The sequence below is a fragment of the Lactuca virosa genome, chromosome 1 (assembly GCF_052849685.1).
Source record: "Lactuca virosa cultivar CGN04683 chromosome 1, Lactuca_virosa_CGN04683_v6, whole genome shotgun sequence".
NCBI lineage: Eukaryota > Viridiplantae > Streptophyta > Magnoliopsida > Asterales > Asteraceae > Lactuca > Lactuca virosa.
In genome coordinates, this window is record NC_136426.1 from 107,923,571 (window position 1) to 107,936,547 (window position 12,977).

General features: G+C 39.0%; 1 non-coding gene across 1 annotated transcript; it reads right to left on the minus strand.

The window, feature by feature from the left end:
- Positions 1–1,373: 1,373 nt before the first annotated feature.
- Positions 1,374–1,480, minus strand: LOC145151820 (small nucleolar RNA R71). The gene has a single exon (XR_013732373.1). It is a non-coding gene; the product is annotated as a small nucleolar RNA R71 (small nucleolar RNA).
- Positions 1,481–12,977: the final 11,497 nt, after the last annotated feature.

A 12,977-nucleotide genomic window follows, 5' to 3' on the forward strand; every position in this document is an offset into this window, starting at 1 on the left:
TAAGGATTAGCGTTAGCGAATGTGAATCTAATCATCTTAGTCGGTAGCCAATGAAGAATTAATCCGATACATTTACTATAAAATCATCCATGGGAACAAATGAGTCGAACCTAAACACAAGTCCTCTTAACTATTGAATTTAGTGGTAATTATTTGCTTTAGTTGCTAGTTATTTAGTTTAAGTGTTAGTAAGTTTCTAGTCTTGTAAAACTAGAGAAAACCCTAATTCTATTACTTGTTTAGATAATACTAGTTATTAGTTTTAATTTTTCCGTTCCCTGAGTTCGATACCCTACTTATCTAGCTACACCACAATTGACAGGTCCACTGCCTTTGTGTGTTAATTTTATAATTAAAAGTAGGATTAAAACTAGTTGAGTTTACACACATCAAGTTTTTGGCGCCGTTGCCGGGGAACGGTTCTAAATTTAAATTGATTACTATTGTTATCGATCCTTTGTGTGAGATTTCTCTTGCACAAAGTTACTGCTTTTCGTAAATTTAGGATTAGAATTGAATTTCAGTTTTTAGCTTTTAGGAAGTTTGTTTACAATTTTTGCTGTTTTTGTTCTGAACTCGCCGAGTGCAATCGAAGCGACTCGGCGAGTCCATCGCTGTTTCACGGTTCGTCTTTTATTTAACTTTTATTCCTTTTACGCGTTTTTCTTATTTTGTTTTGCAGGCATTATATGACCAGAGGATCCAACACACCCCTGGTTCCTCCACACGAAGACCTAGAATCCGCTTTAAGGAAAAACAAAGGCAAGGAGGTTGAAAGCTCTAATACACCTAAGAAATCACCTTTGACGAGCTTGAAAACAGTTTTTGGGAAGAAAAATAACAAGAAGGCAGGAGAGACCAGCAGTCAAAAGAGCGAAGAAAGCAAGTTAGAGAATATTGAAGATAATCCAAAAGAGGCCGAATTCGAATACGACTACGAATCCGAATACGAAGAAGAAAGCGATTTTGAAGGCGAACTAGCTAACCCCATGGCTAACATCGATGAAGTTCCCATGGGAGAATGGAAGAAGAGAATACGTGACGATACCGGGCCGGGACTTGTGCAACCCGCAATTCCCGCAACTGCTACCTTTGAGCTTAAAGGTCACATACTTGCTCAACTAAAGGAGATCCCCTTCTACGGAAAAGATCACGAAGATGCCTATAAACACTTGGATGAGGTCAACGATGTAGCTGATTATTTTAATGTTCCAAATGTGCCTCGCGAAATCCAGCTGCTTCGTATGCTTCCAGTTACATTCAAGGGTGCTGCAAAGGATTGGCTCAAATCATTACCTCCCGGATCCGTCACTACATGGGCTAAAATGAAAGAAGAATTTATTGATCAATTTTGCCCGCCATCAAAGATAGCCAAGTTGAAGAAAGCTATAGCTAATTTTGAGCAACAAGCCGGAGAATCACTTTATGAGGCGTGGGAGAGGTACAAAGGCCTACTAAGGAATTGCCCACATCACGATCTTAATAGCCAACAAGAAGTATCCATTTTCTATGATGGAGTAAACGTGACAACAAGGCAATTACTTGACTCGCAAGGACCGCTCACAAAGAAGCCACCCCCGGTTATAAAGGGGTTAATTGAAGAATTCTCTAAGCACTCTAGAGAATATCATAACCAAAGGAATGAGCTAAATAGGGGGTGGTGAAGACTGTTAACGATAGCATGGCGGCAGTGATGGCTAAACTAGAAAGTTTAGATCGAAGAATGACTAAGATGGATCAAACAATCCATGCTATTCGGGTTGGGTGTGAGAATTGTAACGGACCTCATCTTACTAGAGATTGTGATTTGGATGAGAATGGAAACAAGAAAGCTCAAGTATTCTATTCAAGTGGCGATAGATTTGATGATAATTGGCGGAAACCCAAGAAGGAATGGCTCCCGTATGATGAGTACAAAAAGGCAAAGGAGGAGAAATACAAGCAAAAAGAAAGGGATTTCTATCAAAAGGAGGAACCGGTTATGGAAAAGAGAGCTGATTTGGAGGAAATGTTCACAAGGTTTGTAGATGCGTCCGAAAAAAGGCACAATGATACCGACGTTGAATTGAAGGAGCAATGAATAATGCTTAAGGATCATCAAGTTATGATGAAAGATCAACAAAATTTGCTTAGGAATCAGCAAGCCTCTATTCATAACATTGAGGAACAGCTAGGGCAGTTGGCCCAACAAATCAATCAAAGATAACCGGGTGATCTTCCAAGCAATACCGAAAAGAATCCAAGAATGGAGCATTTGAATGATATAATAATTAGTTATGAAGAAATTTTCACTCCTCTGACCCCTACCCAGAAGGCCTCAATAAAGGTGCAAGCAGAAGAAACAGGTAACTCGAATTCAGCAAAACCCGACTCGACTCGCCGAGTACCAGTCGTGGACTCGACGAGTCCAAGGCCTGATGACAAAACTGGTTATTCTTTAAATCCTTCCAGGCCAACTTTGCCATTTCCGATTCGAGCCATACCTGATGATCAAGTTAAAGAGTATAGGAAGTTTCTGGAGCATGTAAAGGCCCTTCAAGTCAACATTCCATTTGTTGAAACGATACTCCGAACGCTTAAATATGCAAGCTTGTTGAAGAGTCTTTTTGCGTCTAGAAAAGATATGGCAGAAGTAGCTGAACTAGTGTTGAATGAGCTACCAGAAAAGAGGGGTGATCCGGGAAGCATCTCCATACCTTGTTAATTTGGGAACATAATTGCGACTAATGCGTTGACCGATTCGGGTGCAAGTATTAATCTAATGCCATATTCTTTCTTCAAGAAGCTAAATTTGTCGGAGCCAAAGCCGATTCATATGAAGATCCATCTAGCCGATAAGACAATAATACATCCAAAAGGTGTGTGCGAAGATCTTCTCATCAAAGTCGATAAGTTTGTGTTCCCCGTGGACTTTGTAGTGCTTGACATGGAAGAAGACCCTAAAGTTCCAATCATTATTGGGAGACCATTTTTGAATACCGCTTGTGCATTAGTCGATGTGTGCGAATCTACACTAACACTAAGGGTGGGGAACGATTCAGTGGTGTTTACAGCAGAACAAGAGAAAAAGCATGAAAGGACAAAAGACGAAAAAGTTTCCTCAATCGATTTGGATGATGAAGTGTTAGAAAGAGAGCTTGCGCTTTTACAAGAAGAAAATCCAGATCAATTTCTATCACCTTCTGGAGGAAATTTCGATGCTGGAAAAGATTTAAAGGAGATAGAAAGGTTGCTAGAGGAAGCTGATTCAAAAGAAATAATAAAAATTGTGGAAACCTCACCGACTCGCCGAGTAGCATCGACTGACTCGACAAGTCCAATCGAGAACTTCAAAAATGATGAAGATCTTGTCCTGCTACTTACAAGTTCCCTTTCTGGCCTTGACATGCACACTTGTCCTGATCCTTTGGAAAGTCCAATAGAAGAGAGTGAAATTGTTGAAAAATTTTGTGACTTCCAACATGGACAAATGGCTTACCTTGACACAATGATGCAAAAAGAGGAAGCAATTCAACTTGATAAGAAGGTAAGCTTGGGAGAAAAGGAGAATGCAAAGTCTTGGAATGATGACATGAATAACTCATCCATTGAGTCACACATGGCTAATCAAGAGATCGAGTCAACTACAATCAAAAGAACCATACCTCGAGCCCGAGTTTCTACTAATTATGAAGTATTTACATTTGAACCACCGGATTCTTTAGTAGGTGACGAAGGTGATGATAAAGTGGCAACCGTACGGGAAATCGAGATTGACAAAGAAGAAGTACAAAAGATGGGTCCAAGGAACGGGGTGAAGAAGAAGAAGGTTGGGAAACAAATCAAGTATGCAATTAAAGAAGATGCCACGAGGAAAAGGAAAGAAGAATTGCGACGGGCATATAAGAGAAAGATACACGCTTACAAGACAAAGTATAAACAACAAAAGATTAAGCGTGAATTCCCGATGAAGGAAAACGAAGAATGTTGGGTCAAAAATATAGTTTATACTTTACTTTTCTAGGCATTAATAGTTTTTGGTCGTGTAATATTATTTTTGCAGTTATATTTACGGCCCAATGGGTGTTTACGGCCGAAAACCCATTTACGGCCGTAAACCCATTTACGGCCCATGTTCCGCAAGTATATATTATAGGTGTTAGGGGTGAGGAGTAGAGAATGAACAAGAGGGGGTAAGGTATTCTAGAGAGAGAAACTAGAGAGAAGTTTTGTGTGTGTGAATCTCTTGTATCTGGATCTTCATTCTAATCAATTCATACATAGATTTATCATCTTCTTCTTCTCCTTCTTCTATTTTGATCTGACATCATTCAATTGATTGGAATTCCGCACCATCAATTGGATTTGATCGATACACAAGCATTTTTGGGGACTTACAATTGGTATCAGAGCTTGGTTGTATCACTCAATTTTGTCAGATCTGGAGCTTATTTGATCTTATTTTCGAAAGATTCCTGCGTTTTTGGATAGATCTCTGAAAATTAGGGGGGGTTCTTCACGTTTTTGATAAAAACGAGTTTTCGATCGAGTTTTGGAGCAAAAAGAGGTGAAAAACGCTGTTTTTCACATAATCTGCGAAGAGTTTACGGCCAGAAACAGTTTCCGGTCGCCGGAGTTTACGGCTAGGGTTTCCGAGGAGTTTACGGTCGGAGTTTGCGGTCCGAGATTACGGCTCGCACGTGTACGGTCGAAGCTTACGGTTGTCGCCTCGGATTACATTTCGTCCTCGCATCGCAATCTCGGCCTCGCACATCCGAAGCTTGCATCAGCGCTTTACTAAAAAAAATATCAAAGCGAAATTGAGGGTGCCGGGTATCGAACCCGAGACCTCTGGTTCATAAACCCAACGCCTTAACCAACTCCTCCAGCATCACCTTTGTTCCTTTTCTTCGCATTCTTTATTCAAAAACACTCCTTTTCGAACCCAGTTTCGCAACTTTGTCATTTTTAGCCCAAAATTCAAAATCTTTTATTTTAAAATTCCATTTTCAACCAAAAAATTTAGTTTTTAATTTTTGACTTTTATTTTTGACTTTTTACTTAAAATTTTGACTTTGACTTTTAAAGTTTGACCTTTGACTTTAAACTTTGACTTTCTCGTTTAACTTTTAAATTTTCAAATTTAGCTTTTCGGGTTGACTTTTGAGTTTTTAGTCAAAGGGCATATTTTTTTATAAAAAAAAATTGAGTTCTTCAAACGTTCCAGTCAATGAAGTTTCATGTAATCCATCTTGTAAAACTACGATTAAGTTTCTTCGGGAACAAATTGATTTATTTAAAAGAGAAGTTGAGGACCTGAGATATGAAGGATATCAACTCAGGAAAGGCCAGAAACCCCTAAAGGCCCAGTTAGAAACAAAAATAAAGGACTTTAAGAGAATTCAGGAAGACTACAGTGAAAAATGTGAAAATTATGATTATATCAAGAGACAGAATGATGAGTTAATTACTGAACTTGATACATTAAAGAGACAATTTGAAACTGCAAAATTTGATTTTAAAAGGTTTGATGTATCAAGCGAGGTAGTTTCCAACATGATTGACCATTGCCTGCAGTTCAAACGAAACCAGCAAAAGGGTTTAGGATACGATAATGTACCTCCTCCTTTTAATCACACATATCAGTATCAACCTTTGTCTAAAGAGGAGATTGCCAACGAACCATTCATGGTTTATGGCAAGGCATCTGGTTTTGTTTCAGGAGGATTTATTAATGTTGAAAGTTCTAACCTTTCTACTTCCCCTGCATAGCAATCCTTAGATCAGTCAAAGCACGAAGTTGAAGGATCTGTTTCTAATAACAAAACTGAGTCTGAACCTGATGTTTCTGTTTCGAATGAAAACTCTATTATTTCTGATGTTAAAATTGATGATACATCTTGTGATGCTTCTGCATCGGATCATGTTGAGTTAAATTTTTTTGACATATTTGATGATTTGTTTGAAAATATTGATGTTCCTGTTTCTAGCACATCTACTTCATGTGCTGGTAAAGTAGTAAAGGATGAGGATAAGGAGAACAGAACTAATTCTAGTTCTGCAAATTCTGATGATTCTATGTCAAAGACTGATAACTCAAATTTCTTTGATGTGTTTGATTTTTTGTTTGACAATTCTGATGTTCCTGATTCAAGCACATCCACTTCACCTCCACCCTCACCAGTCACACAACCTGCTGTTGGTAAATACAGGCCACCAAAACAAGCAAATCAGAGTGCATGTTGCAAGTGTGCTTGTGGGAACAACAAGCAACAAGGCAAGGATACGCCACCAGGGGCAGGAAGAAACAACTTCACAGTGAAGAAAAAGACATGTTTTCACTGTGGAACACCTGGACACATTGCCAGAAATTGTCCTAATCGTGCATACGTTCCCTACTATGCACAAGGCTGGCAGAACGCGCCAAGAGGGAGATACTCCAAAAGAAACCCCTCTAGGTCACGTTCAGACAATGGTGACTGGAACGCGCAGAAGGCCAAGAATCAAACCCACAAGGCCAAGAATCCGAATCCCAATGGCACGAAGGGAATGCCGACCAAGAAGTCCAATCCAAGAGATGCTCCAGCGAAATTAAGATCAGTCAGATCAAAGTCATCTCAGCGATCGGCTTCAAGTTCAAAATCAAGTACCGAGCCACCCATCAGATCGAAAAAGAAATGGGTTAAACCCAACTACAAATGGGTTCCAAAGGCTCACTCTCCCAAATCTTCTAACGATTCTAATATTTCTACATCTTCTGTTTGTGATAAGCAGGACATGTCATGAGAGAGAGTACTATGCAAGGATGACAAAGGTCAACCCAATTTCAAAATGGAATGGGTTCCAAAGACCAACTAATCTTGCTCTGTGTCGGAGCAGCTATGGAGGCATATCATCAGACTTCGGTTTGTTGGTAGTGGTTGTTCCAGGCACATGATAGGGGACATCTCTCAACTGTACAACATTTAGATCTTTGTTTGAGAGTATGTGTCCTTTTGCAAGAAAGGAAGAAAATAAGGGATCACACATAGGGTTAGTGCTTAATGACATGAAGAATTTTCGGATCTGTTCTGAGATTATGCGTGCTGCTCTCAGACCTTCTGGATGCAAATTCAATCGGTGAATTACGGTTTGCGTTTTCTTCTCTATACTCCTGAGTTTATCTTACTCTGATTCGTTTTAAAGACAATTTTTCATTTTCTTATAGTTTTTCGTTAGTAGGTATTGTTTGGGAAGTGATATGAAGTCTAGTGCTAAAGGGCAATATGCAATCCGTGTAATGCACTATTGTCTAGACTCTGTATTGAATGTGCTGGTAGGCACAAAGGATTCAAATGGACTAGAAATTGATTGACCATCAAAGGACTACACAATATAGACTTAGATAGTTTCATTTGGACTGACCATACGACGCTCGGGTAGATTGAGCAGTGAGATAAACATGGGAACCTGCGAGATACACTAAAAGTTAATTATCTAGAACTGTGGCTTAACTTTTCCTTGATGTACGGACTTATGTCCTTAATTCTGGTTCTGATAGGGTGACTGGGGGTTCTGATAAAGTAGGTCTATAGGAAATTATTTTCTTGCTTTCTATCTGTCAGTCATATGTTGCTTCCTTTGCGTGACTGGAACATATTCGACCTGGATTGCAACATATGCACCTCTAATTCTACGCACCTCCTTATCTATGAAATTCTTTCTATCTATTAGCCATATGCTCTCCCCTCTGCGTGATCGGAAGATCCGACCTGGGACACAACATATGCAACATTCTACCTCTCAATCCATCTATCTATGTTAGTCATATGTTGTTCCCTCTATGTGATTGGAAGACATCCGACTTGGGATACAACATATGCACTTCTATATCTGACTTCTTTCTTAATGATTGAATACTCACCTAAAGTAAGGAGTTCTTTGGAAGTTCTTGATTACCGAGGTATATCGGGAAGTGGGGAACACGTTCTAGTGCAACTAAAATTGAACCATTTAATAGGTTGTCTATAGATCTTGCTGTTTAATTTAAGTTCACAACAATATCCTTGGTCGTCGTCAGCTAAATGTCCATTTAGGAATATATATCACAATGACTTGTCACCTATAATATGTCCAAATTGTCAACATCCTTTGTGTTTAAGTGGACCACAATACCAGTGATTGACCAGATCTAGACATGCAGGCGTGTGCTGATAAACGATATTGGATTGCTTGACAACTTTGATCCCAAATATTTTTGTTTTTGTTAAATTTGTTCATAGTTTTCCTCTATGCACAAATTTAGGGGGAGAATTAAAAAAAAAATTCAAAATCAAAAATAGTGTTATATTCTGTTTTATTTCTTGTTCAAGAAAATCAAAAATCCAAAAATATTTTTGTTTCTGTTTTATTTTTTTCAGAAAATATGAAAAACCCAAAATATTGTGTGCTAAATTCTCTTTTAGTTTTGTTTTGTCTTGAAAAGTGAATTCAGGTGAAAATGAAACTCATGGAGTTTGTGTCGAAGATTTCTAAGCCAATGCTTCATCCGTGATCATCGAAGAATTCTCATTCGAAGGAGCAAGAAATGAAGATTATTCTTTCGACATTCAATCTTTCAACCCCAGAAGCAAGGTGAAGTTGCACTTGAAGATTAGGTGACGGATTGCATTGAAGCCTCCTCAATCAGTCTGCTGCTATCTTGAACCTGCTGAAGTGATCCAGAAGATTTGTTCTCTCTGATGTTCTCTCTGAAGATTCTCAAGCTAAAAGCGCTATCTTTCAAGAATCAGTACATCAAGCCTCCTCACCCGACGTGCGTTCAAAGCCAAATTCTGAAGAAAAGCCCAACTGCTCAAGATGAAGTCATTCATTAAAGATTCATATGTTCATCTTGAAGTCATGAAGATATCGAAGAGTAAAGCTGAAGCCAAAGCTCCCAATGAAGATTAACAAGAAAAGCCAACTACTTTTTAGGGGGAGCTTGTTGGGTCAATTAAGAAAAGAAAGCTATAAACCAAGGGGGAGATTGTTGGGTCAAAAATATGGTTTATACTTTACTTTTCTAGGCATTAATAGTTTTTGGTCGTGTAATATTATTTTTGCAGTTGTATTTACGGCCCAATGAGTGTTTACGGCCGAAAACCCATTTACGGCCCATGTTCCGCAAGTATATATATACGTGTTAGGGGTGAGGAGTAGAGAATGAACAAGAGCGGGTAAGGTATTCTAGAGAGAGAAACTAGAGAGAAGTTTTGTGTGTGTGAATCTCTTGTACCTGGATCTTCATTCTAATCAATTCATACATAGATTCATCATCTTCTTCTTCTCCTTCTTCTATTTTGATCTGACATCATTCAATTGATTGGAATTCCGCACCATCAATTGGATCTGATCGATACACAAGCATTTTTGGGGACTTACAAAGAAACGTAGAGCGGGAAGGAGTCCAGCTAACGACTCCTCAAAAAGAAGCGCTTAACGGGAGGCAACCCGTCACTAGAGTTTGCTTTCTTTTACATTTTTCTTTAGTTTTATTTTTTTATTTTTAGGATTTATCTATCTTCATCTTCTTAATTGTCCGAAATGACTGCTTGAGGGCCAGCATGGTCTGAGTGTGGGGTGGTTTGAATATATTTTTAGAAGGAAAAAAAAATTATATCAAAATTTTCAAAACTAACGAGTGACTCGGCGAGTTGGGTGACTTACTCGACGAGTCAACTCGAAATTCGGAATCTCAAAATCGCGACCAGACTCGCCGAGTCGGACCCTGACTCGACGAGTCCGTTTATTTTACTGAAAAAATAAATAATAATTTTTACATATCTGTAAAATTAGGGTTTTTACCCTAATTGGTAATCACTTCTCATTCAACCAGCCGACACGCGACGTGCTCTCTCCGTCACTCGACATGCTCTCTCGCTCTCTCAAGCTTTCATCAATTTTCTTCCCATTTTCTTCCAATTTCTTCAAGTTTCTGCAAGAAAGGTACTAAATTTCTTCTCTATTTCTGTCAAAGCTTCGATTTTTAGAAGGTTAGAAGTGTTAATTAGGTAGAAAACCCGTTTATGAAATTTTAGAATTTCTAGGGTTTCGACTTTGACCTAATTAGAATGTTTTTGATGAATTTTCTTATACTACTATGCTCTAATTACATCCCTGGACAAACCCCTGCAATAAATTTTGATTTTTATGGATGAAATTTGACAGACTCGTCAACAGACTCGCGCAGTTCGAATGACTCGTCGAGTCGGTCTATGGACTCGGCGAGTCATGTCTGAAGTAGCCCAGATTTTATTTTCTAATTGTTATGTTCGTTTCTGGTTGTTTTTGTTACTTATTTATGCAGGAACATGCCTTCACGGGGTCAAAGCTCACGAGGAAGCCAAGGGGGTTTCCCTTGGTTGAATTTTCCACAAATCAAGTCCAAATCCACGATGACTAAGTGGAAGAAGAAGCTTGCAGAAATCCGCAAAAAGGAGATATATGTGCCCAACGCAATTAATTAGGAGTGGTTGGGGCAGGTTAGATACGAAGAGGAGTTGGCTCCTTATATAGTCAAGACATTTGTGCATAATGGCGTGTCCATCACGTGTGATGGATGGAGTCGCATCTTTCGTATCCAGGAGCCGGTCTATCAAGAGTTGTGTTTGGAATTCTTCTCCACAATACATTTTCGGGGTGGGGATGATTACTATAACCCCGGGAATATTACTTTTTGTCTTGGGGGCGAGGTCCGCCATTGTTCTATGGTGGAATTAGCTTGGAGGTTGGGAATTTATGACCAACAATTGATCCACACGGCTGCATTTGGTATCTTTTTGGAGCATTGCCATAAAGTATTCCCGGATGGTGTCACAAGCACAAGTTGGTGGAACACCATTGCCAACAAGGTTTACATCCCCAAATCGGCTCAAGAGGGGAGCATACGATCACCTACGCACCGCCTTATCCACCGCCTTATTTCAACCACCATCAACCAAAGAAAAGATGATGACAAGGTTTCTAACCTTGATGTTTTTTATCTTTGGAGCATCATTACACCCAACACCTTTTGCAACATTCCATGGTGCGTGGCTTCATATTTAGCTGAAGGGGCAGTCAAAGACCAAAAAACTTCAAAAATCAATGGTGGGATGTTTGTGACGCGTTTAGCCCACTCTTATGGGTTGATGACTCGTGGTGCTTGGAACTTAATGGCAATGGTCCCGACCCCTTCCTTTAATCCTATTATTTTTCGAAGGGCTAGAATTATTGAGGATTATGGAGGGGGACACTATGCTATTCCACATAATGATGATGTGATCGGACCCGAGGAGCCGGGTAGGAGAGTAAGGCAAAGACGCGGGCAAGCACCTCCCGATCCACCCGTTATTCCGGTGGAAGATGAAATACCCCCGGAGTGGTTTAATGTTTAAGGAAGACAATATCAAGATGATTTGGGAAGGGGTGTGAATTTTGCCAATCGGTCCTTCATCCAATTGTTTAACCATTTCAACATCCACCATGTGGACGGGGGCCAATTTCCTTATATACCAACTTGGGAGGAGAGGATGAACGCAAGGCAAAGCGGAGCCGGTGGGAGCGGGGCAATGCATGATGATGATGATGATGAGGAGGAGGAAGATGAAGAATGATTTGTTTTTTTATTTTATTTGTGTTTTGTGTTGAACAATTTGTTTTTGTTTTTATTTTGTTTGTTGGAACTTCTAGTAATTAGGATTTTAGTAGTTTATTTTCTCATGGGTTGTTTAGTGTCTTTTCAGAATTTGAAAAAGGGTTGCCTACAAAGATTCTCGAGAGTAATAGGAGTTTCGAGTCTAAGCGAAAGAGAGAATGAAGTCCAAGTATTGAGTCCGGTCATGAGGAGCATTCAAATGAGAGTAATTACTGAAGAAGAATATTAGATTTAATATAATTTTGAAGTGGTTAGGATTTATCAAAAAGACCTGGAGCAGAAAACAGAAAATTTTCACCCAGCGACTGACTCGTCGAGTGCATATACTGACTCGACGAGTCCAAGGGTGGAAACACGGATTCTGCACTTTCACGACTCAACTCGGCGAGTCTGTTTACTAACTCGACGAGTTTCTACGTATTTCACTTTTTAGCTTCAGACTTGACGATTATATTCCCACGGCAATTGGTTTTTATTAAGAAGATTAATTTCTGGAGATTTCTGAGAGTTTTTCCTGCATTTTTGGAGCTGCTACCACACAAGATTTGACACCCGAGACATGGATGAGTTGTTCCCATGTCTAAAGTCGATTGAAGATGGAGCTTTAAATGAAGACGATCAACCTCGCAACTACCATCCCAGGGGAGTTTGTTCCAATTCCCTCTTTGTTTTTGCATTTTTCTTTTCATGCATAATATGCAATGGGGACATTGCATAATTTAAGTGTGGGGTAGGGGGTTGGTTACATTAGTTAAAAGTTTAGTTAAATTTTGAAAATTTAAAAAACATTTTTGCGTAAAATTGCTAGGATTAATTTAGAAAATATTGGTAAAAGCAATTAGGGTTCATGCTAGTACTATGTTTGATGATTCTATGAAGACCCAAATGTTTAGTTGAACCTATATACGTTATAATGCATTTGTGGCCTCTCTTATTCTAGTGAAATCATGGGACAAAAACACAACATTGCTTAGTTTGAGGGATGCAAAATGTTTAGCATCGTGTACTTGAAATGTATCCAGGAAAATTATTATTTTTAACCAATAAGGGTTGAAGTTGAGCGCCCCTGCTTAAGCATGTAGGGTTTTGAGTGAAAAAAAAAGTGAGTTACATGTGAAAAAAAGAGAGAGAATTACAAGAAAAGTTTGAAGAATTTTGGAGCAATCAAAGTAAAGATCAAAAGATCAAAATCTCAAAAGTTCAAAAGTTGAAGATACCGAAAAATCAGAAGACGGTAAATTCAAGGAAAATAAAGTCAAATTATCAAGAAGAATTCCAAAAAGTTGTATTAGGGTATCAAGAATCGTAATTTTCTAGTTTATGTATGCTTGGGTTGCTCAAC